The sequence below is a fragment of the Phyllobates terribilis genome, unplaced genomic scaffold (assembly GCF_046119375.1).
Source record: "Phyllobates terribilis strain yellow unplaced genomic scaffold, ASM4611937v1 Scaffold_1__5_contigs__length_1240528914, whole genome shotgun sequence".
Classification (NCBI taxonomy): domain Eukaryota; kingdom Metazoa; phylum Chordata; class Amphibia; order Anura; family Dendrobatidae; genus Phyllobates; species Phyllobates terribilis.
In genome coordinates, this window is record NW_027362761.1 from 560,048,358 (window position 1) to 560,072,502 (window position 24,145).

Here is a 24,145-nt window from a genome sequence, read left to right on the forward strand (position 1 = left end):
TCTCCCACCTGGCAGCGGTTTCCAGCACCCTGCCTGCCTGCAGTCTCCTAGATGTTTCTGGCCTGCTTGCCTATGGTTTCGAGCATTGAGCACCTGCAGGATGTAGAGCTTGCAGGCAGCATGCACTCCTTTTCTAGGTAACCGGCCACTACTCTTCTTTCATTCTTGAGAACGGAGAGAATTTTTAATAAGTGGTAAAAATTGCAAACTTGCTACTTTTTAGAAACACTTTGCAATTTTACCCATTTATGCACTAGATACAACCTCTGTGACAGCAGCTGCAAATGAGTATTGTGCGGCCTACTATGACCAAAAATATCTGTTCTTGTGATTGCTGGGATCTTCCACCATGCTTCACTCTTCATCAGCTCCTTCAAACATTTGGGTGACAGTTTAGAAAAAAACGATTACAGGACATTACAACCCAACCTGCCAGCACCCGGAATTATCATCATCACCAACCTGCTGCATCATTGCCCATGAGATGAAACCATAAGGAACTGTGCGCTGGTATATGACGAGTATACCGATCGGAGGATGGATATTACATATGTTCTCTGCGGTCTCTCTCTACACACCCTCAGACTGCGATATCAAGGTCATCCTGACAATGTATACCCACCAAATAAAAAAAAAATAATCTTAGGCCAGAAAAAAATTCAAGCTATGACAATGTCTAGTATGCAAAGTGAAGGAATGTAACACACCAAGGGTGCACTGAAGCTCCCTCATTTGCATACAAAATAAATAGTTTTTTATGTAAACTAAACCACTAAAAATTATACTACAGGTATGATTGCTATAGGCATAAGCCCCCTTAATAACTCTATAAGTAGTTTACTTTTTGTGAGAGGAAACTTTCTTTAAATCGTTATCTTTTTTCCTGAAAAATAAGAAATTTTTCCTGTCTGAAATTACCACTAGGGGGAGCTAACTGCATATAGCCTTTTCACATGTAGCATGGAATTATATAAATCTGTGTAAACTGAGCACCCCCTAGTGGCAGCTACTGTAATCTGTTTAAGCCTGTATGAAGTGAGCTCCCTCTAAAGGCTGCTGCTGTAAACTTTATAAATCCATTTTCAATGAGGTCCCCCTAGTGGCCGATGCTGTAAACTGTATAAATCTGTATACAAAGATGAGCTCCCCTCAGTGGCAGTGGCTATAAGCTGTATACATCTGTAGGCAGCTTATAGGTGGCTTGTGGTGGCTGCTGTATTCCTTATAATTCTGTTTGTAGTCAGCTTCTTCTAGTGGCGGTGGTTGTAAGCTGTATAAATCTGTATGCAGTCAGTTCCCCCTAGTGGTGGCTGCTGTATAAATCTGTATGCAGTGATCTCCCCCTAGTGGTTGATGCTGTATGCTTTATAAATCTGTATACAGTGAGCTCCCCCTAGTGATGTCTGCTGTAAACTGTATAAATCTGTATACAGTGAAGAGCTCCCCTTAGTGGCAGTAGCTATAAGCTGTATACATCTGTAAGCAATGAGCTCCCCCTTGTGATGGCTGCTGTAAGCTTTATAAATCCGTGTACAGTGAGCTTCCCCTAGTGGAGGTGGCTGTAAGCTATGTAAATCTGAATGCAGTCTGCTCTCCCTTTTGGTGGCTGATGTAAGCTGTATAAATCTGTATGCAGTGAGCTCCCCCTAGTGGTGGATGCTGTAAGCTTTATAAATCTGTATGTAGTGAGCTCCCCCTGTGGTGGATGCTGTATGCTTTATAAATCTGTATGCAGTGAGCTCCCGCTAGTGGCGCATGCTGCAAGAGGTATAAATCTGTATGCAGTGAGCTCCCCCTAGTGGTGGATGCTGTATGCTTTATAAATCTATATGCAGTGAGCTCCCCCTAGTGGTGGATGCTGTATGCTTTATAAATCTGTATGCAGTGAGCTCCCCCTAGTGGTGGCTGCTGTATGCTTTATAAATCTGTATGCAGTGAGCTCCCCCTAGTGGTGGCTGCTGTATGCTTTATAAATCTGTATGCTGTGAGCTCCCCCTAGTGGCGGACGCTGTAAGCTGTAGAAATCTGTCTGCAGTGAGCTCCCCCTAGTGGTGGATGCTGTAAGCTGTATAAATCTGTCTGCAGTGAGCTCCCCCTAGTGGTGGATGCTGTATGCTTTATAAATCTGTATGCAGTGATCTCCCGCTAGTGGCGGATGCTATAAGAGGTATAAATCTGTCTGCAGTGAGCTCCCCCTAGTGGTGGATGCTGTAAGCTGTATAAATCTGTCTGCAGTGAGCTCCCCCTAGTGGTGGATGCTGTATGCTTTATAAATCTGTATGCAGTGATCTCCCGCTAGTGGCGGATGCTGTAAGAGGTATAAATCTGTATGCAGTGAGCTCCCCCTAGTGGTGGATGCTGTATGCTTTATAAATCTGTATGCAGTGAGCTCCCCCTAGTGTGGATGCTGTATGCTTTATAAATCTATATGCAGTGAGCTCCCCCTAGTGGTGGATGCTGTATGCTTTATAAATCTGTATGCAGTGAGCTCCCCCTAGTGGTGGCTGCAGTATGCTTTATAAATCTGTATGCTGTGAGCTCCCCCTAGTGGCGGATGCTGTAAGCTGTATAAATCTGTATGCAGTGAGCTCCCCCTAGTGGTGGATGCTGTAAGCTGCCATCACTTTGTCAGGGAAAGCAGAGGATGCTGACCTTCAGGGTTCCTGCCCCACCATTGGTCCCTGCCTGGCCTCTATAGGGAGAGCACTGTTTATGGGTTGTCAGTTAACTTTTCCAGTAAGGGAATAACTAATAAACTTGAGGAGGGGGTGATATATCATAGTTCGCTCTCTTCTCTAGATTCCAGTTTCTCAATGGAGTCTTTACTTAGGAAGGAGACTTACATCTGCAATCACTTCTGTTTTCTTTCCTGGTGTATCCTGGACGTTAGCCGCTGACGTTGTCTCGTGCACAGGCCGCCATTCCTACACTGATTCCTTGTCCTCTCGTCTCTCCGCTCAGCAATTGTGGGTTTTTAATTTACAGAAATCCGAATTATGTGAGTTTGGAGATTTTAGAGGAAATTGCTGGGGTCTCGTGAATGGAGCTTTGAACCTGCCCTGCCCCGGAAAGTTCTATCTACTACGTGATCTACCAGGAGGAAATGCAGAACATGGCAGATCGCCTAAAAAAAAAATACATTCATCAGAATATCAGCACCCCAGGCGGAAAATGGTTTCATGATCCCTGACAGCAGCATGCTGGGAGCAGTAGTCCCTGTATACCCTGACAGCAGCATGCTGGGAGCAGTAGTCCCTGTATACCCTGACAGCAGCATGCTGGGAGCAGTAGTCCCTGTAATACCCTGACAGCAGCATGCTGGGAGCAGTAGTCCCTGTATACCCTGACAGCAGCATGCTGGGAGCAGTAGTCCCTGTATACCCTGACAGCAACATGCTGGGAGCAGTAGTCCCTGTATACCCCGACAGCAGCATGCTGGGAGCAGTAGTCTCTATATACCCTTACAGCAGCATGCTGGGAGCAGTAGTTTCCCTGTATACCCCGACAGCATCATGCAGGGAGCAGTAGTCCTTGTATACCCCGACAGCAGCATGCTGGGAGCAGTAGTCCCTGTATATCCTGACAGCAGCATGCTGGGAGCAGTAGTCCCTGTATACCCTGACAGCAGCAAGCTGGGAGCAGTAGTCCCTTTATGCCCTGGAAGCAGCATGCTGGGAGCAGTAGTTTCCCTGTATACCCCGACAGCATCATGCAGGGAGCAGTAGTACCTGTATACCCTGACAGCAACATGCAAGGAGCCGTAGTTCCTGTATACCCTGACAGCAGCATGCTGGGAGCAGTAGTCCCTGAATACCCTGACAGCAGCATGCTGGGAGCAGTAGTCCCTTTATGCACTGGGAGCAGCATGCTGGGAGCAGTAGTTTCCCTCTATACCCCGACAGCATCATGTAGAGAGCAGTAGTCCGTGTATACCCTGACAGCAGCATGCTGGGAGCAGTAGTCTGTGTATACCCTGACAGCAGCATGCTGGGAGCAGTAGTCTGTGTATACCCTGACAGCAACATGCAGGGAGCAGTAGTCTGTGTATACCCTGACAGCAACATGCAGGGAGCAGTAGTCCCTGTATACTCCGACAGCAGCATGCTGGGAGCAGTAGTCTGTGTATACCCTGACAGCAGTATGTTGGGAGCAGTAGTCTGTGTATACCCTGACAGCCGCATGCTGGGAGAAGTAGTCCCTTTATGCCCTGGAAGCAGCATGCTGGGAGCAGTAGTTTCCCTGTATACCCAGACAGCAGCATGCTGGGAGCAGTAGTCCCTGTATACCCTGACAGCAGCATGCTGGGAGAATTAGTCCGTGTATACCCTGACAGCAGCATGCTGGGAGAATTAGTCTGTGTATACCCTGACAGCAGCATGCTGGGAGAATTAGTCCCTGTATACCCTGACAGCAGCATGCTGGGAGTATTAGTCCGTGTATACCTGACAGCAGCATGCTGGGAGAATTAGTCTGTGTATACCCTGACAGCAGCATGCTGAGAGCAGTAGTACTTGTATACCCTGACAGCAGCATGCTGAGTGGGAGCAGTAGTCAGTATATATCCTGACAGCAACATGCTGGGAGCAGTAGTCCCTGTATATCCTGACAGCAGCATGCTGGGAGCAGTAGTCCCTTTATGCCCTGGCAGCAGCATGCTGGGAGCAGTAGTCCCTGTATACCCTGACAGCAGCATGCTGGGAGTATTAGTCCGTGTATACCCTGACAGCAGCATGCTGGGAGAATTAGTCCGTGTATACCCTGACAGCAGCATGCTGAGAGCAGTAGCACTTGTATACCCTGACAGCAGCATGCTGAGTGGGAGCAGTAGTCAGTATATATCCTGACAGCAACATGCTGGGAGCAGTAGTCCCTGTATATCCTGACAGCAGCATGCTGGGAGCAGTAGTCCCTTTATGCCCTGGCAGCAGCATGCTGGGAGCAGTAGTTTCCCTGTATACCCCGACAGCGGCATGCTGGGAGCAGTAGTCCGTGCATACCCTGACAGCATTATACTGGGAGCAGTAGTCCCTGTATACCCTGACAGCATCATGCTGGGAGCAGTAGTCCCTGTATACCCCGACAGCAGCATGCTGGGAGTAGTAGTCTGTTTATCCCCTAACAGCAGCATGCTGGGAGCAGTAGTCCCTTTATGCCCTGGAAGCAGCATACTGGGAGCTGTAGTTTCCCTGTATACCCCGACAGCAGCATGCTGGGAGCAGTGGTCGCTTTATGCCCTGGCATCAGCATGCTGGGAGCAGTAGTCCCTGTATACCCCGACAGCATCATGCAGGGAGCAGTAGTTCGTGTATACCCTGACAGCAGCATGCTGGGAGCAGTAGTCCCTGTATACCCTGACAGCTGCATGCTGGGAGCAGTAGTTTCCCTGTATACCCCGACAGCAGCATGCTGGGAGCAGTAGTCCGTGTATACCCTGACAGCAGCATGCTGGGAGCTTAGTCCCTGTATACCCTGACAGCATCATGCTGGGAGCAGTAGTCCCTGTATACCCCGACAGCAGCATGCTGGGAGCAGTAGTCCCTGTATACCCTGACAGCAGCATGTTGGGAGCAGTAGTCCGTGTATACCCTGACAACATGCTGGGAGCAGTAGTACCTGTATACCCTGACAGCAGCATGCTGGGAGCAGTAGTCCCTGTATGCCCTGGCATCAGCATGCTGAGAGCAGTAGTTTACCTGTATACCCTGACAGCAGCATGCTGGGAGCAGTAGTCCCTGTATACCCTGACAGCAGCATGCTGGGAGCAGTAGTCCGTGTATACCCTGACAGCAGCATGCTGGGAGCAGTAGTCCGTGTATACCCTGACAACAACATGCTGGGAGCAGTAGTCCCTGTATACCATGACAGCAGCATGCTAGGAGCAGTAGTCCCTGTATACCCTGACAGTGGCATGCTGGGAGCAGTAATCCCTGTATACCGTGACAGCAGCATGCTGGGAGCAGTAGTCCCTGTATACCCTGACAGTGGCATGCTGGGAGCAGTAATCCCTGTATACCGTGACAGCAGCATGCTGGGAGCAGTAGTCCCTGTATACCCTGACAGCAGCATGCTGGGAGCAGTAGTCCCTGTATACCCCGACAGCAGCATGCTGGGAGCAGTAGTCCCTGTATACCCTGACAGCAGCATGCTGGGAGCAGTAGTCCCTGTATACCCCGACAGCAGCATGCTGGGAGGAGTAGTCCCTGTATACCCCGACAGCAGCATGCTGGGAGCAGTAGTCCCTGTATACCCCGACAGCAGCATGCTGGGAGCAGTAGTCCCTGTATACCCTGACAGCAGCATGCTGGGAGTATTAGTCCGTGTATACCTGACAGCAGCATGCTGGGAGAATTAGTCCGTGTATACCCTGACAGCAGCATGCTGAGAGCAGTAGTACTTGTATACCCTGACAGCAGCATGCTGAGTGGGAGCAGTAGTCAGTATATATCCTGACAGCAACATGCTGGGAGCAGTAGTCCCTGTATATCCCGACAGCAGCATGCTGGGAGCAGTAGTCCCTTTATGCCCTGGCAGCAGCATGCTGGGAGCAGTAGTTTCCCTGTATACCCCGACAGCGGCATGCTGGGAGCAGTAGTTTCCCTGTATACCCTGACAGCAGCATGCTGAGAGCAGTAGTACTTGTATACCCTGACAGCAGCATGCTGAGTGGGAGCAGTAGTCAGTATATATCCTGACAGCAACATGCTGGGAGCAGTAGTCCCTGTATATCCCGACAGCAGCATGCTGGGAGCAGTAGTCCCTTTATGCCCTGGCAGCAGCATGCTGGGAGCAGTGGTCCCTGTATACCCCGACAGCAGCATGCTGGGAGCAGTAGTCCGTGCATACCCTGACAGCATTATACTGGGAGCAGTAGTCCCTGTATACCCTGACAGCATCATGCTGGGAGCAGTAGTCCCTGTATACCCCGACAGCAGCATGCTTGGAGTAGTAGTCTGTTTATCCCCTGACAGCAGCATGCTGGGAGCAGTAGTCCCTTTATGCCCTGGAAGCAGCATGCTGGGAGCAGTAGTTTCCCTGTATACCCCGACAGCAGCATGCTGGGAGCAGTAGTTCGTGTATACCCTGACAGCAGCATGCTGGGAGCAGTAGTCCCTGTATACCCTGACAGCTGCATGCTGGGAGCAGTAGTTTCCCTGTATACCCCGACAGCAGCATGCTGGGAGCAGTAGTCCGTGTATACTGTGACAGCAGCATGCTGGGAGCTTAGTCCCTGTATAACCTGACAGCATCATGCTGGGAGCAGTAGTCCCTGTATACCCCGACAGCAGCATGCTGGGAGCAGTAGTCCCTGTATACCCTGACAGCAGCATGTTGGGAGCAGTAGTCCGTGTATACCCTGACAACATGCTGGGAGCAGTAGTCCCTGTATACCCTGACAGCAGCATGCTGGGAGTAGTAGTCCCTGTATGCCCTGGCATCAGCATGCTGAGAGCAGTAGTTTACCTGTATACCCTGACAGCAGCCTGCTGGGAGCAGTAGTCCCTGTATACCCTGACAGCAGCATGCTGGGAGCAGTAGTCCGTGTATACCCTGACAGCAGCATGCTGGGAGCAGTAGTCCGTGTATACCCTGACAACAACATGCTGGGAGCAGTAGTCCCTGTATACCATGACAGCAGCATGCTAGGAGCAGTAGTCCCTGTATACCCTGACAGCAGCATGCTGGGAGCAGTAGTCCCTGTATACCATGACAGCAGCATGCTAGGAGCAGTAGTCCCTTTATGCCCTGGCAGCAGCATGCTGGGAGCAGTAGTCCCTGTATACCATGACAGCAGCATGCTGGGAGCAGTAGTCCCTGTATACCATGACAGCAGCATGCTGGGAGCAGTAGTCCCTGTATACCATGACAGCAGCATGCTAGGAGCAGTAGTCCCTGTATACCATGACAGCAGCATGCTAGGAGCAGTAGTCCCTGTATACCATGACAGCAGCATGCTGGGAGCAGTAGTTTGCCTGTATACCCCGACAGCAGCATGCTGGGAGCAGTGGTCCCTGTATACCCTGACAGCAGCATGCAGGGAGCAGTAGTCCCTGTATACCTTGACAGCAGCATGCTGGGAGCAGTAGTCCCTGTATACCCTGACAGTGGCATGCTGGGAGCAGTAATCCCTGTATACCGTGACAGCAGCATGCTGGGAGCAGTAGTCCCTGTATACCCTGACAGCAGCATGCTGGGAGCAGTAGTCCCTGTATACCCCGACAGCAGCATGCTGGGAGCAGTAGTCCCTGTATACCCCGACAGCAGCATGCTGGGAGCAGTAGTCCCTGTATACCCTGACAGCAGCATGCTGGGAGCAGTAGTCCCTGTATACCCCGACAGCAGCATGCTGGGAGCAGTAGTCCCTGTATACCCCGACAGCAGCATGCTGGGAGCAGTAGTGCCTGTATACCCTGACATCAGCATGCTGGGAGCAGTAGTGCCTGTATACCCCGACAGCAGCATGCTGGGAGCAGTAGTCCCTGTATACCCCGACAGCAGCATGCTGGGAGCAGTAGTCCCTGTATACCCCGACAGCAGCATGCTGGGAGCAGTAGTCCCTGTATACCCCGACAGCAGCATGCTGGGAGCAGTAGTCCCTGTATACCCCGACAGCAGCATGCTGGGAGCAGTAGTCCCTGTATACCATGACAGCAGCATGCTAGGAGCAGTAGTCCCTGTATACCATGACAGCAGCATGCTGGGAGCAGTAGTTTGCCTGTATACCCCGACAGCAGCATGCTGGGAGCAGTAGTCCCTGTATACCCGGACAGCAGCAAGCTGGGAGCAGTAGTCCCTTTATGCCCTGGAAGCAGCATGCTGGGAGCAGTAGTTTCCCTGTATACCCCGACAGCATCATGCAGGGAGCAGTAGTCCTTGTATACCCCGACATCAGCATGCTGGGAGCAGTAGTCCCTGTATACCCTGACAGCAACATGCAGGGAGCAGTAGTACCTGTATACCCTGACAGCAGCATGCTGGGAGCAGTAGTCCCTGTATACCCTGCCAGCAACATGCAGGGAGCCGTAGTCCCTGTATACCCTGACAGCAGCATGCTGGGAGCAGTAGTCCCTGAATACCCTGACAGCAGCATGCTGGGAGCAGTAGTCCCTTTATGCACTGGGAGCAGCATGCTGGGAGCAGTAGTTTCCCTCTATACCCCGACAGCATCATGTAGGGAGCAGTAGTCCGTGTATACCCTGACAGCAGCATGCTGGGAGCAGTAGTCTGTGTATACCCTGACAGCAACATGCAGGGAGCAGTAGTCTGTGTATACCCTGACAGCAACATGCAGGGAGCAGTAGTCCCTGTATACTCCGACAGCAGCATGCTGGGAGCAGTAGTCTGTGTATACCCTGACAGCAGTATGTTGGGAGCAGTAGTCTGTGTATACCCTGACAGCCGCATGCTGGGAGAAGTAGTCCCTTTATGCCCTGGAAGCAGCATGCTGGGAGCAGTAGTTTCCCTGTATACCCAGACAGCAGCATGCTGGGAGCAGTAGTCCCTGTATACCCTGACAGCAGCATGCTGGGAGTATTAGTCCGTGTATACCCTGACAGCAGCATGCTGGGAGCAGTAATCCCTGTATACCGTGACAGCAGCATGCTGGGAGCAGTAGTCCCTGTATACCCTGACAGCAGCATGCTGGGAGCAGTAGTCCCTGTATACCCCGACAGCAGCATGCTGGGAGCAGTAGTCCCTGTATACCCCGACAGCAGCATGCTGGGAGCAGTAGTCCCTGTATACCCTGACAGCAGCATGCTGGGAGCAGTAGTCCCTGTATACCCCGACAGCAGCATGCTGGGAGCAGTAGTCCCTGTATACCCCGACAGCAGCATGCTGGGAGCAGTAGTCCCTGTATACCCCGACAGCAGCATGCTGGGAGCAGTAGTGCCTGTATACCCTGACAGCAGCATGCTAGGAGCAGTAGTCCCTGTATACCATGACAGCAGCATGCTGGGAGCAGTAGTTTGCCTGTATACCCCGACAGCAGCATGCTGGGAGCAGTAGTCCCTGTATACCCCGACAGCAGCATGCTGGGAGCAGTAGTCCCTGTATACCCCGACAGCAGCATGCTGGGAGCAGTAGTCCCTGTATACCCCGACAGCAGCATGCTGGGAGCAGTAGTCCCTGTATACCCCGACAGCAGCATGCTGGGAGCAGTAGTCCCTGTATACCATGACAGCAGCATGCTAGGAGCAGTAGTCCCTGTATATCATGACAGCAGCATGCTGGGAGCAGTAGTTTGCCTGTATACCCCGACAGCAGCATGCTGGGAGCAGTAGTCCCTGTATACCCTGACAGCAGCAAGCTGGGAGCAGTAGTCCCTTTATGCCCTGGAAGCAGCATGCTGGGAGCAGTAGTTTCCCTGTATACCCCGACAGCATCATGCAGGGAGCAGTAGTCCTTGTATACCCCGACATCAGCATGCTGGGAGCAGTAGTCCCTGTATACCCTGACAGCAACATGCAGGGAGCAGTAGTACCTGTATACCATGACAGCAGCATGCTGGGAGCAGTAGTCCCTGTATACCCTGCCAGCAACATGCAGGGAGCCGTAGTCCCTGTATACCCTGACAGCAGCATGCTGGGAGCAGTAGTCCCTGAATACCCTGACAGCAGCATGCTGGGAGCAGTAGTCCCTTTATGCACTGGGAGCAGCATGCTGGGAGCAGTAGTTTCCCTCTATACCCCGACAGCATCATGTAGGGAGCAGTAGTCCGTGTATACCCTGACAGCAGCATGCTGGGAGCAGTAGTCTGTGTATACCCTGACAGCAACATGCAGGGAGCAGTAGTCTGTGTATACCCTGACAGCAACATGCAGGGAGCAGTAGTCCCTGTATACTCCGACAGCAGCATGCTGGGAGCAGTAGTCTGTGTATACCCTGACAGCAGTATGTTGGGAGCAGTAGTCTGTGTATACCCTGACAGCCGCATGCTGGGAGAAGTAGTCCCTTTATGCCCTGGAAGCAGCATGCTGGGAGCAGTAGTTTCCCTGTATACCCAGACAGCAGCATGCTGGGAGCAGTAGTCCCTGTATACCCTGACAGCAGCATGCTGGGAGTATTAGTCCGTGTATACCCTGACAGCAGCATGCTGGGAGAATTAGTCCGTGTATACCCTGACAGCAGCATGCTGAGAGCAGTAGTACTTGTATACCCTGACAGCAGCCTGCTGGGAGCAGTAGTCCCTGTATACCCTGACAGCAGCATGCTAGGAGCAGTAGTCCCTGTATACCCTGACAGCAGCATGCTGGGAGCAGTAGTCCCTGTATACCATGACAGCAGCATGCTAGGAGCAGTAGTTCCTTTATGCCCTGGCAGCAGCATGCTGGGAGCAGTAGTCCCTGTATACGATGACAGCAGCATGCTAGGAGCAGTAGTCCCTGTATACCATGACAGCAGCATGCTAGGAGCAGTAGTCCCTGTATACCATGACAGCAGCATGCTGGGAGCAGTAGTTTGCCTGTATACCCCGACAGCAGCATGCTGGGAGCAGTGGTCCCTGTATACCATGACAGCAGCATGCTAGGAGCAGTAGTCCCTGTATACCATGACAGCAGCATGCTGGGAGCAGTAGTTTGCCTGTATACCCCGACAGCAGCATGCTGGGAGCAGTGGTCCCTGTATACCCCGACAGCAGCATGCTGGGAGCAGTAGTCCCTGTATACCCTGACAGCAGCATGCTGGGAGTATTAGTCCGTGTATACCCTGACAGCAGCATGCTGGGAGAATTAGTCCGTGTATACCCTGACAGCAGCATGCTGAGAGCAGTAGTACTTGTATACCCTGACAGCAGCATGCTCAGTGGGAGCAGTAGTCAGTATATATCCTGACAGCAACATGCTGGGAGCAGTAGTCCCTGTATATCCCGACAGCAGCATGCTGGGAGCAGTAGTCCCTTTATGTCCTGGCAGCAGCATGCTGGGAGCAGTAGTTTCCCTGTATACCCCGACAGCGGCATGCTGGGAGCAGTAGTCCGTGCATACCCTGACAGCATTATACTGGGAGCAGTAGTCCCTGTATACCCTGACAGCATCATGCTGGGAGCAGTAGTCCCTGTATACCCCGACAGCAGCATGCTGGGAGCAGTGGTCCCTTTATGCCCTGGCATCAGCATGCTGGGAGCAGTAGTCCCTGTATACCCCGACAGCATCATGCAGGGAGCAGTAGTTCGTGTATACCCTGACAGCAGCATGCTGGGAGCAGTAGTCCCTGTATACCCTGACAGCTGCATGCTGGGAGCAGTAGTTTCCCTGTATACTCCGACAGCAGCATGCTGGGAGCAGTAGTCCGTGTATACCCTGACAGCAGCATGCTGGGAGCTTAGTCCCTGTATACCCTGACAGCATCATGCTGGGAGCAGTAGTCCCTGTATACCCCGACAGCAGCATGCTGGGAGCAGTAGTCCCTGTATACCCTGACAGCAGCATGTTGGGAGCAGTAGTCCGTGTATACCCTGACAACATGCTGGGAGCAGTAGTCCCTGTATACCCTGACAGCAGCATGCTGGGAGCAGTAGTCCCTGTATGCCCTGGCATCAGCATGCTGAGAGCAGTAGTTTACCTGTATACCCTGACAGCAGCCTGCTGGGAGCAGTAGTCCCTGTATACCCTGACAGCAGCATGCTGGGAGCAGTAGTCCGTGTATACCCTGACAGCAGCATGCTGGGAGCAGTAGTCCGTGTATACCCTGACAACAACATGCTGGGAGCAGTAGTCCCTGTATACCATGACAGCAGCATGCTAGGAGCAGTAGTCCCTGTATACCCTGACAGCAGCATGCTGGGAGCAGTAGTCCCTGTATACCATGACAGCAGCATGCTAGGAGCAGTAGTCCCTTTATGCCCTGGCAGCAGCATGCTGGGAGCAGTAGTCCCTGTATACCATGATAGCAGCATGCTGGGAGCAGTAGTCCCTGTATACCATGACAGCAGCATGCTGGGAGCAGTAGTCCCTGTATACCATGACAGCAGCATGCTAGGAGCAGTAGTCCCTGTATACCATGACAGCAGCATGCTAGGAGCAGTAGTCCCTGTATACCATGACAGCAGCATGCTGGGAGCAGTAGTTTGCCTGTATACCCCGACAGCAGCATGCTGGGAGCAGTGGTCCCTGTATACCCTGACAGCAGCATGCAGGGAGCAGTAGTCCCTGTACACCTTGACAGCAGCATGCTGGGAGCAGTAGTCCCTGTATACCCTGACAGTGGCATGCTGGGAGCAGTAATCCCTGTATACCGTGACAGCAGCATGCTGGGAGCAGTAGTCCCTGTATACCCTGACAGCAGCATGCTGGGAGCAGTAGTCCCTGTATACCCCGACAGCAGCATGCTGGGAGCAGTAGTCCCTGTATACCCCGACAGCAGCATGCTGGGAGCAGTAGTCCCTGTATACCCTGACAGCAGCATGCTGGGAGCAGTAGTCCCTGTATACCCCGACAGCAGCATGCTGGGAGCAGTAGTCCCTGTATACCCCGACAGCAGCATGCTGGGAGCAGTAGTCCCTGTATTCCCTGACAGCAGCATGCTGGGAGCAGTAGTCCCTGTATACCCTGACAGCAGCATGCTGGGAGCAGTAGTCCCTGTATACCCTGCAAGCAACATGCAGGGAGCCGTAGTCCCTGTATACCCTGACAGCAGCATGCTGGGAGCAGTAGTCCCTGAATACCCTGACAGCAGCATGCTGGGAGCAGTAGTCCCTTTATGCACTGGGAGCAGCATGCTGGGAGCAGTAGTTTCCCTCTATACCCCGACAGCATCATGTAGGGAGCAGTAGTCCGTGTATACCCTGACAGCAGCATGCTGGGAGCAGTAGTCTGTGTATACCCTGACAGCAACATGCAGGGAGCAGTAGTCTGTGTATACCCTGACAGCAACATGCAGGGAGCAGTAGTCCCTGTATACTCCAACAGCAGCATGCTGGGAGCAGTAGTCTGTGTATACCCTGACAGCAGTATGTTGGGAGCAGTAGTCTGTGTATACCCTGACAGCCGCATGCTGGGAGAAGTAGTCCCTTTATGCCCTGGAAGCAGCATGCTGGGAGCAGTAGTTTCCCTGTATACCCAGACAGCAGCATGCTGGGAGCAGTAGTCCCTGTATACCCTGACAGCAGCATGCTGGGAGTATTAGTCCGTGTATACCCTGACAGCAGCATGCTGGGAGAATTAGTCCGTGTATACCCTGACAGCAGCATGCTGAGAGCAGTAGTACTTGTATACCCTGACAGCAGCATGCTGAGTGGGAGCAGTAGTCAGTATATATCCTGACAGCAACATGCTGGGAGCAGTAGTCCCTGTATATCCTGACAGCAGCATGCTGGGAGCAGTAGTCCCTTTATGCCCTGGCAGCAGCATGCTGGGAGCAGTATTTTCCCTGTATACCCCGACAGCGGCATGCTGGGAGCAGTAGTCCGTGCATACCCTGACAGCATTATACTGGGAGCAGTAGTCCCTGTATACCCTGACAGCATCATGCTGGGAGCAGTAGTCCCTGTATACCCCGACAGCAGCATGCTGGGAGTAGTAGTCTGTTTATCCCCTGACAGCAGCATGCTGGGAGCAGTAGTCCCTTTATGCCCTGGAAGCAGCATGCTGGGAGCAGTAGTTTCCCTGTATACCCCGACAGCAGCATGCTGGGAGCAGTGGTCCCTTTATGCCCTGGCATCAGCATGCTGGGAGCAGTAGTCCCTGTATACCCCGACAGCATCATGCAGGGAGCAGTAGTTCGTGTATACCCTGACAGCAGCATGCTGGGAGCAGTAGTCCCTGTATACCCTGACAGCTGCATGCTGGGAGCAGTAGTTTCCCTGTATACCCCGACAGCAGCATGCTGGGAGCAGTAGTCCGTGTATACCCTGACAGCAGCATGCTGGGAGCTTAGTCCCTGTATACCCTGACAGCATCATGCTGGGAGCAGTAGTCCCTGTATACCCCGACAGCAGCATGCTGGGAGCAGTAGTCCCTGTATACCCTGACAGCAGCATGTTGGGAGCAGTAGTCCGTGTATACCCTGACAACATGCTGGGAGCAGTAGTCCCTGTATACCCTGACAGCAGCATGCTGGGAGCAGTAGTCCCTGTATGCCCTGGCATCAGCATGCTGAGAGCAGTAGTTTACCTGTATACCCTGACAGCAGCCTGCTGGGAGCAGTAGTCCCTGTATACCCTGACAGCAGCATGCTGGGAGCAGTAGTCCCTGTATACCCTGACAGCAGCATGCTGGGAGCAGTAGTCCGTGTATACCCTGACAACAACATGCTGGGAGCAGTAGTCCCTGTATACCATGACAGCAGCATGCTAGGAGCAGTAGTCCCTGTATACCCTGACAGCAGCATGCTGGGAGCAGTAGTCCCTGTATACCATGACAGCAGCATGCTAGGAGCAGTAGTCCCTTTATGCCCTGGCAGCAGCATGCTGGGAGCAGTAGTCCCTGTATACCATGACAGCAGCATGCTGGGAGCAGTAGTCCCTGTATACCATGACAGCATCATGCTGGGAGCAGTAGTCCCTGTATACCATGACAGCAGCATGCTGGGAGCAGTAGTCCCTGTATACCATGACAGCAGCATGCTAGGAGCAGTAGTCCCTGTATACCATGACAGCAGCATGCTAGGAGCAGTAGTCCCTGTATACCATGACAGCAGCATGCTGGGAGCAGTAGTTTGCCTGTATACCCCGACAGCAGCATGCTGGGAGCAGTGGTCCCTGTATACCCTGACAGCAGCATGCAGGGAGCAGTAGTCCCTGTATACCCTGACAGCAGCATGCTGGGAGCAGTAGTCCCTGTATACCCTGACAGTGGCATGCTGGGAGCAGTAATCCCTGTATACCGTGACAGCAGCATGCTGGGAGCAGTAGTCCCTGTATACCCTGACAGTAGCATGCTGGGAGCAGTAGTCCCTGTATACCCCGACAGCAGCATGCTGGGAGCAGTAGTCCCTGTATACCCTGACAGCAGCATGCTGGGAGCAGTAGTCCCTGTATACCCCGACAGCAGCATGCTGGGAGCAGTAGTCCCTGTATACCCCGACAGCAGCATGCTGGGAGCAGTAGTCCCTGTATACCCCGACAGCAGCATGCTGGGAGCAGTAGTCCCTGTATACCCCGACAGCAGCATGCTGGGAGCAGTAGTCCCTGTATACCCCGACAGCAGCATGCTGGGAGCAGTAGTCCCTGTATACCCCGACAGCAGCATGCTGGGAGCAGTAGTCCCTGTATACCCCGACAGCAGCATGCTGGGAGCAGTAGTCCCTGTATACCATGACAGCAGCATGCTAGGAGCAGTAGTCCCTGTATACCATGACAGCAGCATGCTGGGAGCAGTAGTTTGCCTGTATACCCCGACAGCAGCATGCTGGGAGCAGTAGTCCCTGTATACCCTGACCGCAGCATGCTGGGAGCAGTAGTCCCTGTATACCCTGACAGCAGCATGCTGGGAGCAGTAGTCCCTGTATACCCTGACAGTGGCATGCTGGGAGCAGTAGTCCCTGTATACCCTGACAGCAGCATGCTGGGAGCAGTAGTCCCTGTATACCCTGACAGCAGCATGTTGGGAGCAGTAGTCCCTGTATACCCTGACAGCAGCATGCTGGGAGCAGTAGTCCCTGTATACCCTGACAGCAGCATGCTGGGAGCAGTAGTCCCTGTATACCCTGACAGCGGCATGCTGGGAGCAGTAATCCCTGTATACCGTGACAGCAGCATGCTGGGAGCAGTAGTCCCTGTATACCCTGACAGCAGCATGCTGGGAGCAGTAGTCCCTGTATACCCTGACAGCAGCATGCTGGGAGCAGTAGTCCCTGTATACCCTGACAGCGGCATGCTGGGAGCAGTAATCCCTGTATACCGTGACAGCAGCATGCTGGGAGCAGTAGTCCCTGTATACCCTGACAGCAGCATGCTGGGAGCAGTAGTCCCTGTATACCCCGACAGCAGCATGCTGGGAGCAGTAGTCCCTGTATACCCCGAAAGCAGCATGCTGGGAGCAGTAGTCCCTGTATACCCCGACAGCAGCATGCTGGAAGCAGTAGTCCCTGTATACCCCGACAGCAGCATGCTGGGAGCAGTAGTCCCTGTATACCCCGACAGCAGCATGCTGGGAGCAGTAGTCCCTGTATACCCCGACAGCAGCATGCTGGGAGCAATAGTCCCTGTATACCCCGACAGCAGCATGCTGGGAGCAGTAGTCCCTGTATACCCTAGCAGCAGCATGCTGGGAGCAGTAGTTTTGCAGCATCTGAAGGGCCATAGGTTGGAGACCACTAAACTACAAACTGTCGTAAAATAGAAAGTGCCTGTTGACAGTTCTATGAGAAACTTCCAGATGCCCGGGGGGATCACTATCAGGTCGCTCTTTGTAAAACTATATTGAGTAACATAATAGTTGTCAGAAGTTCTCATTGGTGGAGGTCCATGTGGGTAACCCACCCCAAAGCTAGAATACAGGAGCAGTGATATCCTGCGGAAGTCCCAGCTCCCCCCAGAACAGAGACATTAATGGCAGCGAGAAGAGATACAGTATAAATGTGCAGAATACTTAATAGAGAACAGGCAGCTACAATGTATCATTTCTCACAATGACACTAGCACCACCTAGTGGTAGAATATCAGTATTGTAATCCATGTGTCATTGTAGATCAGGTGGGAGATCTACTGGGGAAACATCAAAGGGTCTTGAGATCTTCACGGTACCTTGGTGTCCAGGGTCTTGAAATCCACTCCAAACCATACAGGAGAACACAGCACCGATCAGACACGTCAAAGGGAAAATACACAACAATGACTTCCAGGAGATATCTTCTGACTGGAGTCATTCTGCATTTGGCCCAGACCGTCATGAAGCCTTCCTCCAGCCATGACTTATCTCTGCAGAGTTTGCTGTCCAGACACTTTAGAGTCTTCACTTTTACATCATCCTCCCACCATCTCAACCTAAATTCACTATTCTGGTTGCCTCGTAGCGTCCTCAATACTGTGCATGCTGTGCTGCCCCGTGCCCCAAACGTAGTACAGCAGAAGTGATAGTGACGTAATTACAGTCACCACAAAATAATATAGATAGTGGCCCCAATAATAGTGCTACCCACAAAGTGCCCCAAGATATTTGTGAACGGTGTCTCAGACAGTAAATGCTGCAACAAATACCACCCCAGAAAGTAGATGTGTACAGACAGTGCCTCTGACATTAGTAAGTGCCACACACAGTACCCTCTTAAATAAGTGTGCCAAGCAGTGACAGTAACAAATAAAGCAGCACACTGCAACGCTAAGTATGCGAATATGAAATATGAATAGCATTACTGCTCTAGAAAATAGAAATAAATGAGAAATCTTAGCGTATAAATTGGCCAATTCATGTGTACCCGGTAGCCGCGGTAAGGCATCTATCAAAATACCAGGACCCTACCAATGTGAATACCTCTCTAAGAGACATCCGTCTGCTTATGTGTGGGAAAGAAAGATCCTACTGCACAGCCTCCAGAGTAAGCCCGGCCAGTGGCGCAGTGGATCCACACCCACCGTCTTCACATCGTACACTGTGTACATCCAGGCACAGTAGGATCTGAAAACAGCCGATCAGTGGGGGTGCCCCTACATATTTAATTTTGCCACAATACAGCACATTGTCATGGGTGTGTCAGAGGTGACAGACAGTCGCTCTGCAGTTGGTTGCAGGAGATCTCTACGTTTGGCATTACAGACATCTTCTTAGGACCCAGCGGCTACCTCCCTCTGGCTAATTAGCTCTGTGGCCTGGGTGTATAAATACCTGGTGTGTCTGAGAGAGACGTGCTGGCGATATTCATTACTACTTGTGAGGCTTTAGCAAGAGCAGTACTTCCTCCTCTCTGGAGCTTGAGGCCGTGTGCGCATTTGTCTAAAGCTAAGCAATTCCCTCCTGTTTTGTCCACCCTTGTTGTCTATAGAGTTTAGTGGAGATCGACTAGTGCTCATCTCCTCCCTTCCCTAGCCTTAGCCATATGCCAGGGAAAGTCAGGACGAGGCACGCGTGCGGTGATTGGTGAAGAGCCAATATAGGGACGGTAGTTGAGACAGGGTGACACTAGACCAGACTAGGAGGTCTCCACTCCCCCCTTTCCCTAGTGTCTGTGCTCCCTTTCGCTCTTCCCTCTGTGTTGCACTAGTCTTTCCCACACCTTGCGTGACTTTCATATACAAATGCTATGATAGACTAAGGATATTGGAAAGTAGGGATGACAGTCGACATTATCTCCTATAATGGAACCATATTAGCATACTCTTAGGCATGTGCAATGCACAGCACAATTGCTGCAGAAGAAGAGTATGTGGCCACTACTGTGTAGCCCGGAAAGCCACTGCTGTGGACAATGTGATGATCATTGTGCGGCAGTGACTTCTGTTAACACGGTTGGTAGCGGTCATGATTGGATAGCTCCAATCTCCGCTTATTAACCACTCAGAAGCCACTGTGAATAGTGATAGTGGCATGTGAGGAATTTGACAGAATTTTGACAGAAGGAGATCACTCCCTGTGTCACCCCATTGACACCCCGCAGCACAATCGCTGGGTGCCAATGGGTTGCTATGATAACCAGAGACCTAACAATGGCATCAATGTCTGCTGTATACCCAAGCCTATCAGGGCTTGCTGGTGGTGAGGACTAGTAAGCTACCCTCAAATGCTGACAGGCTAGGTAATGCAATGTGCTACATAAGACAATGTGCACATGGAGTTTTTTTTGATGATGTGTTTGGTACAGGTCCACTCCAAAAAAAATACCTGAACAATTGCTTGTGGAAACACTTGAAAGACTCTTCCTATTCATTTCTATTGTTAAACCACTTTGCTGTTCATATGTTCAATGTTTTGAGAGGATTTTTTTCTGCTTCAGATTTTGAGAAATGCCTGGCAGGAAAAAATACAGTGCACGTCACTTCTGTGAGATTGCTCCAATCAAGTCCAATCAAATGACTGTAAAAAAAAAAAATGTTAACGAAACAAATTCTCAAAAACTGCTTCAGGAAATGAAAAAAATTCTAAAAAACTCCCTTAGGCTATGTTCACACATCATCTTTTTTTTGGTGTCAATTTTCGGCACAAAACCTGATCTTCAAGAGCAGTTTGTTCAGGATTTTTCTTGCAGTTTTGGTGCATTTTTTCAGCGTTTTTTTTTCACTGTCCTTCTGTCTCTTTTTTTTTGGTCATAAAGTTATTTTAAAAAATTAGAACCCCATTCTATTTTGGCATCAAAAACTCTGAAACCAATTTTGATGCGTTTTTTCAGCGGTTTTTTCACCACCCATTTCTTCCTATGGGTGAAAAAACGCTGAAAGAAGTGACATGCTCTATTTTCCAAAAAACAACCAAGGCAAAAAATACGGAACAAAAAAAACTCATGATGTGTGAACAAAGAATTCTCATAGACTTTGCTGGTACTGCAAAAGGCAGCTGAAAAATTGCATAAAAAACTGCATCAAAAACCGCTGAAAAAAACAGGCTACTTCACGTAAACGTCCGCCGGTGATTTCAGTAAGCGGCTTCAGCTGGGAAAATGTGGCGGCTGCTTCAGCGTCTAAAAGACTCCATGTGCACATAGATCAAAGAAGGATGTTCCTGAAGGCGTTCCTACTAAAAAATCACTCATAGGACCCGATTCATCAAGACGGGTCATGATGAGGAGATGTGCGGGAGTCAGAAGGTCCTAATCAGAGGCGTAGCTAGGGTTTTGGTTCAGGGGGGGCGAAACGTCTGAGTGGGCCCCTAACCAGGTAACCCTGATTACACCTATGGTGGCGCACCCAGATAGTGGATGTAGGAGATCCTCAGCAGATGACAGCACTGTTACTGAAAATAATCTCTAAACAAAGACCAGCACTGATATCACCGCCATATGGTGACCATATATTGATAGATGCCAGTCCTGCAGAACATATAAGAGGTCAGCGCACAGTTATATATGGTGACTTACAGCTGACATTCTTTCTGATTAAATTGTTCACTTTTCCCGTCTTTTCCATCTGGCCCAGACCGACACGACAACTTCTCCATCCAGGACTCAGAGTCTCAGGTCTGCAGAGTTCTCAACAAAGACACATTTGACTCCTTACATTTCAGGCACTAACTCCTCATCCTGCTGATACCCCAATACTGAGCCTCTGTTGCTGTACGTGTCCCTAATACTGCACCTGCTGTGCGCCCTCTAGATGGTAAAACAACCCTCTAGAACAGGGGTCTCAAACACGCGGCCCGCGGCCCGCATGCGGCCCCTGAGGCTGCTTTATGCGGCCCGCAGGCACAGGCCCCTTGACGATCCCGACCTGGTCCAGGAGGAGCCGCCGACAGCAGCGCTGAATTGCCACACAGAGACTGTTTCCCAGCACAGCATTTCCAATGCCAGCCGCTGGCCAATCAGAGGCCAGCAGCTGATATCTGCGTGTCGGCGCAGCGAGTATGACGTCATTGCCATATGCAGATGTCAGCTGCTGGCCTCTGATTGGCCGGCGGCTGACATTGAAAATGCTGTGCTGGGAGACGGTCTCTGTGCGGCAATGCAGCGCTGCTGTCGGCGGCTCCTCCTGGACAGGTCGGGATCATCAAGGGGTCTGACTCTGTGGTGCCTGCGGGCCACATCTGCAGGAAGGACGCCGAGGGAACGGAGGACAGGTGAGAATCATCTTTTTTTTTTTCTATTTTATGTGTGTGAAGAACAGCACAGGGGGCACATAGCCACAAGAGGGGACCTGGATGGGGCACATAGCCACAAGAGGGGACCTGGATGGGGCACATAGCCACAAGAGGGGACCTGGATGGGGCACATAGCCACAACATGGGGACCGGGATGGGGCACATAGCCACAAAGGGGACCTGGATGGGGCACATAGCCACAAGAGGGGACCTGGATGGGGCACATAACCACAAGAGGGGACCTGGATGGGGCACATAGCCACAAGAGGGGACCTGGATGGGGCACATAGCCACAAGAGGGGACCTGGATGGGGCACATAGCCACAAGAGGGGACCTGGATGGGGCACATAGCCACAACATGGGGACCGGGATGGGGCACATAGCCACAAAGGGGACCTGGATGGGGCACATAGCCACAAGAGGGGACCTGGATGGGGCACATAACCACAAGAGGGGACCTGGATGGGGCACATAGCCACAAGAGGGGACCTGGATGGGGCACATAGCCACAAGAGGGGACCTGGATGGGGCACATAGCCACAAGAGGGGACCTGGATGGGGCACATAGCCACAAGAGGGGACCTGGATGGGGCACATAGCCACAAGAGGGGACCTGGATGGGGCACATAGCCACAAGAGGGGACCTGGATGGGGCACATAGCCACAAGAGGGGACCTGGATGGGGCACATAGCCTCAAGATGTGGACCTGGATGGGGCACATAGCCACAAGATGGGGACCTGGATGGGGCACAGAGCCACAAGATGGGGACCAGAGCCACAACATGGGGACCTGGATGGGGCACATAGCCACAAGATGGGGACCTGGATGGGGCACATAGCCACAAGATGGGGACCTGGATGGGGCACATAGCCACAAGATGGGGACCTGGATGGGGCACATAGCCACAAGATGGGGACCTGGATGGGGAACATTGCCACAGGATGGGGACCTGGATGGGGCACATAGCCCCAAGATGGGGACCTGGATGAGGCACATTAGTACAAGATGGGCGCCAGGATGGGGAACGTTGCCACAGGATGGGGACCTGGATGGGGCACATAGCCACAAGATGGGGACCTGGATGGGGCACAGAGCCACAAGATGGGGACCTGGATGGGGCACAGAGCCACAAGATGGGGACCAGAGCCACAAGATGGGGACCTGGATGGGGAACATTGCCACAGGATGGGGACCTGGATGGGGCACATAGCCCCAAGATGGGGACCTGGATGAGGCACATAGCCACAAGATGGGGACCTGGATGGGGCACAGAGCCACAAGATGGGGACCTGGATGGGGCACAGAGCCACAAGATGGGGACCAGAGCCACAAGATGGGGACCAGAGCCACAAGATGGGGACCTGGATGGGGAACATTGCCACAGGATGGGGACCTGGATGGGGCACATAGCCCCAAGATGGGGACCTGGATGAGGCACATTAGTACAAGATGGGCGCCAGGATGGGGAACGTTGCCACAGGATGGGGACCTGGATGGGGCACATAGCCACAGGATGGGGACCTGGATGGGGCACATTAGTACAAGATGGGGACTTGGATGGGGAACATTACTACAAGATGTTTTCCATTATTACTATATGATGCTAATTGTAAGACAATATTACTGTATGTGGCCAATTGGGGGAAATAAAATTGTAAAAAAAATAAAAAATAAAATAAAGCATGAAAAAATATTGGGCACTAAAAATGCTGTTTTATATGTAAACTAAAGTAAACACAAAAAAGTGCACGTTTATTATCGCCACATCCATAACGACCCAAGCCATAAAAAAATAAACACGGCAAAAATGTTCAAAAGGTGTATACAAAAAAAATGTATCACTAAAATGTCACATTGAACAAAGAATGCGGCCCCCCAAATTCAAATTTTTTCCATGTGCGGCCCATATACCCAGCCGAGTTTGAGACCCCTGCTCTAGAATGTAGTAATGGACTGTGCAAGTGCCTTAGAAAACAGTGACGACATTGTGCTCCCTAGAAAGTAATAATGCCCTCTGTGTGCCCCTTTGAATATCATAATAACCTGAGTTCCTCTATAACGATAAGAGCCCACTTAAGATTTAATAATGTCCTGAGTCCCCCCCCCCATGTACAGCTCCCCTCTACACAGTATGATGCTCTCCTATGCACAGTATAATGCCCCCTCACTGTATAGTACCCCCCACAGTATACTGACCCCTTAGTAGCCTCCACACTGATGGCTTCAACACTGTATGACGGCCCCCACACTGTGCAAAGACCCCACATTATCTCCCACACTGTATGATGGCCCCCAAACTGTGCAAAAACCCCGCATTATCTCCCACACTGTATGATGGTCCCCACACTATACAAAGACCCCACATTATCTCCCACACTGTATGATTGGCCCCACACTGTGCAAAAACCCCACATTATCTCCAACACTGTATGATGGGCCCCACACTGTGCAAAGACCCCACATTATCTCCAACACTGTATGAT